The sequence below is a fragment of the Cebus imitator genome, unplaced genomic scaffold (genome assembly GCF_001604975.1).
Source record: "Cebus imitator isolate Cc_AM_T3 unplaced genomic scaffold, Cebus_imitator-1.0 Scaffold238, whole genome shotgun sequence".
NCBI lineage: Eukaryota > Metazoa > Chordata > Mammalia > Primates > Cebidae > Cebus > Cebus imitator.
In genome coordinates this window covers 2,646,024-2,652,120 of record NW_016107553.1, presented here as the reverse complement: position 1 = coordinate 2,652,120, position 6,097 = coordinate 2,646,024, and the positions used below count along the sequence as shown (strand labels likewise).

Sequence of the window (6,097 nt, the reverse complement as noted above, 5' to 3'; positions counted from 1 at the left end):
TATTTTCGTGCAAAAACATTTTGAAATGCATACATGGTTTTTTCATAATATGTATTTTCCATGGTTTTTAAAGACCCCCTCATATAATACATGTGATCACATATGTAAGGATATGTGCAATCTTGTACAATCACATATGTAAGGATATATGTTAAAATGTAAACAGATTGTCTCGAATTATCCCTGAGTCACTATTCTAGATACCGAAGATACAATGGAGAATTACATAGACAAAGCACTACCTTCAATGTTTTGTTATTTACTTCTCTTCAACTCCTCTCTCATTTACAAGGACCACTTTTTTAATTAGTAAAATTATAAGCAAACTACAGTATAGAGGTGATTAAAAAAATCAATGGTTGCCAGGGGTTTACAAAAGGAAAGGGAGAGGGATGTAGAGTTGGAGCACAGGAGATTTTTAGAGCAGTGAATCACATTGTCACTTGGCAAAACCCATAGAACCGTACATCACATGGAGCAAATCCTAATGTAAACTGTAGATTTTAGTTAATAATAACGTATCTCCATTCATTTTCATTTCTAACAAATGTACCAACCAATGCAAGATGTTGACAATAGGGGGCACTGAGAGTAGAATTGGGTATATGGGCTCTCTCTGTACTTTCTGTGCAAGTTTTCTGTAAATCTAAACCAGCTTGAAAAACAGTCTTGATTAAAAGAAAAACTAAAAAAGAAAAGAAAAATCAATGGAAATTCTGGCTTGCTTAGATGGACACTTTCTAAATACTAAATTGCAATTGAGTTATTCTTGGCAGTAAACAACTTATGGCCTTTTTTTCTTTTATAGCAAGAAATAACTAGCTGCATCTCTTTTTGACTCAAGTATATTGAACAATAGCAAGAAAATGCCTGGTTGCGTGTAGAAAAACTGCCTTGTTAGCTATTTTATTTATGATGTGTGCTTTAATATTTGTATATACACTAATAGTGGTTGCCTGGTGACTAAGTTTGGGGCTTCCTTCCAGATAGAGGTGTGTTGTCTAAAAGCACCTCATTGTCTTCAATGCCAGATTTCCAAAGCCACCCCACCATACCCAAAGTTACTGAATTCTTCATTTGAATGACATTCAGTCTACTTTTTTTCTTATTCATTCAAAAGTATTTATATAGAGTACCTATTATGTGTTAGTCACAATTCTAGATTCTGAAGATAGAGTGAAGAATGAAGTGAACAAAGCACATGTCCTCAAGGAGCTTATATTCTAGTAGGGTGGAAGGATAAACAAATATAATCTTTCAATTATAACATTCAGATAAAGATGGAGATGAGTGCTATGAAAAAAGTAGAGAAAGGAGATAAAAAGACTTTGGAAGAAAGTTTCTGCTAGTTTTATGAGTAGTTAGTGAAGATCTCTCCAAGGAGGTAATATTTGAAGATAGCTCAATTAAGTGAGGGGTGTGCCATGGAACTACATTTGTATAGGGGATTAGAGGCATGCCGTGGAGGAACAGCAAGTGAAATGTTAGGTTTTGAAGGAAAGGTGAGGGTTAAAGAAAGACATATTCTCAGTAAGAGGGCAGCTCAATAGCAAATGCAGGCTTTATGTCCAACATAAAACATACAGAAGTGGGGGACCAGCCTAATGCCAGAGCCCACTGCTGCTTACAATCTGGGGCAATTTATAGGTATGAGTGGGAGGGGTCTGGGCAGTATGGCTTGCTGCCCAGCAGGATACTAGTAAGATATTCCCATGATTAGGCAGTTCTGGCCCTTGTTCAGGTGGGATGTCATTGTGGTTTTCCTTGGACTTTTGTCCAGCAAGGTATGATAAGGATATTTCTCTTTTTTTTTCTTTTTTTGAGACAGAGGTTCACTCTTGTCGCCCAGGCTGAAGTGCAGTGGCGTGATTTCAGCTCAGTGCAACCTCCACCTCCCAGGTTCAAGTGATTCTCCTGGTTCAGCCTCCCATGTAGCTGGGATTATAAGTGCCCACCCCCATGCCTGCCTAATTTTTGTATTTTTAGTAGAGACGAGGTCTCGCCATGTTGGCCGGGCTGGTCTGGAACCCCTGACCTCAGGTGATCCGCCTGCCTTGGCCTCCCAAAGTGCTGGGATTACAGGCGTGAGCCACTGCACCCAGCCTGGGATTTGGGCCTTTGCTGTGTGCTCAGGTGGTTAGGCAGGATGTTTCTCATGGCCCAAACCCCTGTGAAATGTTTCACTTTCACCAAGGTCTGCAAAATAGCAGGGGGCTTACAAAATGATGTGGTTTGGACTAACAGCAAAGACCCTGGTACAGGAGGGGCATGTTTGGAATTTCCAAAGACCACAAGGTGAGTAAGTCAGTGAGTTAGCCAAAGAGGATGGGAAATAAACCCAGAGATATGGAAAGCCACTGGAAATTTTTGAGCATTTTTTAAAATGTGGCAACATGGTTGCTATATGGGAAGTAGACGGTGAGGCATATTTAGAGGTGAATGAAGAGATCAGGCAGACACTACCAGGTGGCCAGAAGAGAGACCACAAACTGAATGAACCAGTCAGGTGGACAACCTACAATCCAGGTTTAATGACATGTTTGATGTCAAAGAAAAGCTACTATTTGTCTCCAAATTAGAGGTAACAAACCAATTTGGGAAACAAAGACTAACTGATTAGTTAAAAGCAAGTTCAGCAGTGATTTCTGTAAAAATCACTTTTCCCTAAGCTTCAGGGAAAAACTGACTTTCTAAGCAATATTCTTCTCTCCTACATTACCTGAAGTCTTTTTCACTACCTTAAAATCAATTTCGCATATTCACAAGACATATCAGGCAAAAGCACTTATATTTACATCTCAATAATACAACTTACTTCTCAATAATAAAAACAATCTAATTTTTTAATTAGAGAAAAGGTTTTGAATGCACATTTCACAAAGATGTACAAATGACCAATAAGCACATAAAAAAAGCCTTCAACGTTAAACCAACCGGGAAATACAAAATAAAATCACAATGGGGATACTATGAGACACCCATTAGAATGGCTAAAAGTAAAAAGACCAAAAATACCAAATGTTGATAAAGAAACAGAGCTACTGAATGTCTCATATCTTGTTGGGAGCATAAAATGGCACAATGACTTTGGGAAATAGTCTGGCAGTTTCATTTAAAATTAAATATAGCCCCTACCTTATGATTCAGCAATTTCACTCTAAATGCTTGCCCAAGAAAAATGAAAGCGTGTGTCCACAAAAAGAAAATGACATACATATAGCCTTATTCAAAATGTTCCAAAACTAGAAACAGACTAAGTATTGTCAACAGGAGGAAACTGGATAAATAACCTATCGTATACTTACACAGCAGAAGACTACTCAGCAATAAAAAAGAATTCACTAATGATACACAAAATAACATAGATGAATCTCAAAAACATTATGCTAAATTAACAAAACCTTACATTTGGAAGCACATATTATATTATTCCATTTGTTTTAAGTTCTAGAACAGCCAAAAATAATTTATGTATCTCTTTAAAAAGTCGACAGTCGTTACCCCTGGGTAGAGGGGCCGATGAACAGGGATTAACTGGAAAGGAAGAAGAGAGAAATTTCTGGAGTGAGAATAATGCTCTATGTCTTGATAGAAATTTAGATTACACTGATGTATACATTTGTTAAAATTCCTCCAAAGCCTGGCATGGTAGCAAATAGTCCCAGCTACTTGGGAGGCTGAGGCAGGAGGATCTCCTTGGGCCTAGGAGCCAAAACCCAGCCTGGTCAACATAGTGAGAGATCACATCTCTAACAACGATAAAATTTCCTCCAATGGCACATGTAATATTTGTGCACTTCACTATATGACAATTACCTCAAAAATTTAAAAGGACCATAAACAAAGATTGAACTTGTGTTAATGATATGCATACTCAAGCATTTAGGGGGTGAGGGTTATGAATAGCTGCAACTTAGTTTGAAATTCTGCAAAGTAAAAAAAAAGTGGATTGATGGAGAGATGGAAGGGATGGATATGTGACAAAGTAAATGTGGCAACATGTTAATTGAAGAATTCAGGTGGTGTATAAATTCTTTTAACTCTTCTATATGTTTGAAATTTTTCATATTAAAATACTGAGGAAGAAAATGTTAGTTTCTCCTATATGAGTTTAGCTCTTCAAGGGCAGGAATTTCAAGTTGAATGATGAAGAATTACATTTTAAAAAGCAAGCAGGAATTGACTCTTCTTAGCGTAATTAGTATTCAATACATTTTGATTAATTAATTTTTTGATTACAGGGGACTTTATTGAAAGTATATGACAAAGTGGGGCTTTCTAAGCCCCTCCCTCTTCAGGGGGTCTGTGTGGAAATTGTGGGGAAGGGAGATTCTCAGTGTGGTGGGGAACTGAGTGTGGCAGGGACTCCCTAGCAGCTGAGGGCCTCTGTCTTCCTCTCATGCTCTCACTGGGGCTGGTGGTCTGGAGTCTTACTCCTTGGAGGCTTTGTGAGCCATGAGGTCCACCACCCTGTTGTTGTATCCAGATTCATTGTCTACCAGGAAATGAGCTTGACAAAGTGATTGCTGAGGGCAATGCCAGCCGCAGCATTGAAGGCGGAAGAGTGGGTGTCGCTGTTAAAGTCAGAGGAGGCAACCTGGTGCTCAGTGTAGCCCAAGATCCCTTGAGGGTGCTCTCCAATTCCTGCTTTACCACCTTCTTGATGTCATAATATTTGTCAGGTTTCTCCAATAGCAAGTCAGGTCCATGACCAACATGTTGGCAGTGGGGACATGGAAGACCATGCCAATGATCTTCCCATTCAGCTTGGAGGTCACCTTGCCCATAGCCTTGGAAGCACCAGTAGATGCAGGGATGATGTTCCAGAGAGCCCCATGGCCATTGCGCCAGTTTCCCAAAGGGGCCATCCAGGGTCTTCTGGTTGGCAGTGATGGCATGGACTGTGGTCATAAGTTCTTCCATGACACCAAAGTTGTTACAGGTGACCTTGGCCAAGGGGGCTAAATAGTTGGTGGTACAGGAGGCTGTTTTTGTACTTCTCATGATTCATGTCCATCACAAACAAGGGGGTGTCAGCAGAGAGGGCAGAGATAATGACCCTTTTGGCTCCCTCTTCTAAAACATCTCCAGACTTCTCATGGTATTGAAGATGCCAGTGGTCTACACAACATAATCAGCACCAGCATCACCCCATTTGATTTTGGTGGGATCTCACTCCTAGAAGATGGTAATGGGATTTCCATTGATGACAAGCTTCCTGTACTCAGTCTTGATGGTGCCATGGAACTTGCCATGGGGGGAATAACACTGGACCACGTAGATCATGTAGTTGAGGTCAATGAAGTGGTCGTTGATGGCAACAGTATCCCCTTTGCCAAAGTGAAAAGCAGCCCTGGTGACCAGACACCCAATATGGCCAAATTCATTTACTCTGGTTTTCACCTTCACCATGGTGTCTCAGGGATGCAGCTGGTGTTGCATGAGAAGATGCTGCTGTCTGTCTAATGGGAAGAGCAGAGAGTAATTGCATTCATTTTCTACATGCTTTTCTTACTAATACATGGCAAGCATCTTTCCTTTTCATTAAGTATTCTTCTGAAACACCATTTTTAATAATCGAAAATTTGAGGATCTATTGCCCTCATTCTCACCTACATTGGGTTTTATCTTTTAAATCTTTGTCAATTTGGGAAATGAAAACGACATCTCTCTTTTATATTTTTGATTGCTAGAGAAGTTTTTCGTGTTAATTGGTCTTTTGTCTTTTCTATGGAAGTACTTTTATTGATGTATAAACACCCCTTATATATTAGGGTTGTTAACATTTTTGTCATATGTGTTAAAAATATGTACCTGAAAAATGTATTTGTTCCATATTTTTAATTTTAATAGACTTTTTTTTATCATGCTGCACTTAGATCTCTTGAATTCATTCTTCCTAACTAAAATTTTGTGTCATTTAACCAACATCTCCTCAAGCTCCCTTCCCCTGCCTCTACCATTTTACTTTATGTTTCTATGAAGTCACCTTTTTTACACTCCACTGTGAGGACATGTAATATTTGTCTTTGTATGCCTGGTTTATTTCACTATTTCACTTAACACAATGTCCTCCAGGTTAATCCAGTTGTCATTA

General features: G+C 39.2%; 1 pseudogene; it reads right to left on the bottom strand.

Annotated features, from left to right (window-relative positions):
• Nucleotides 1-4,430: 4,430 nt before the first annotated feature.
• Nucleotides 4,431-5,412, bottom strand: LOC108282340 (annotated as a pseudogene).
• Between the last annotated feature and the right edge of the window lie 685 nt (nucleotides 5,413-6,097).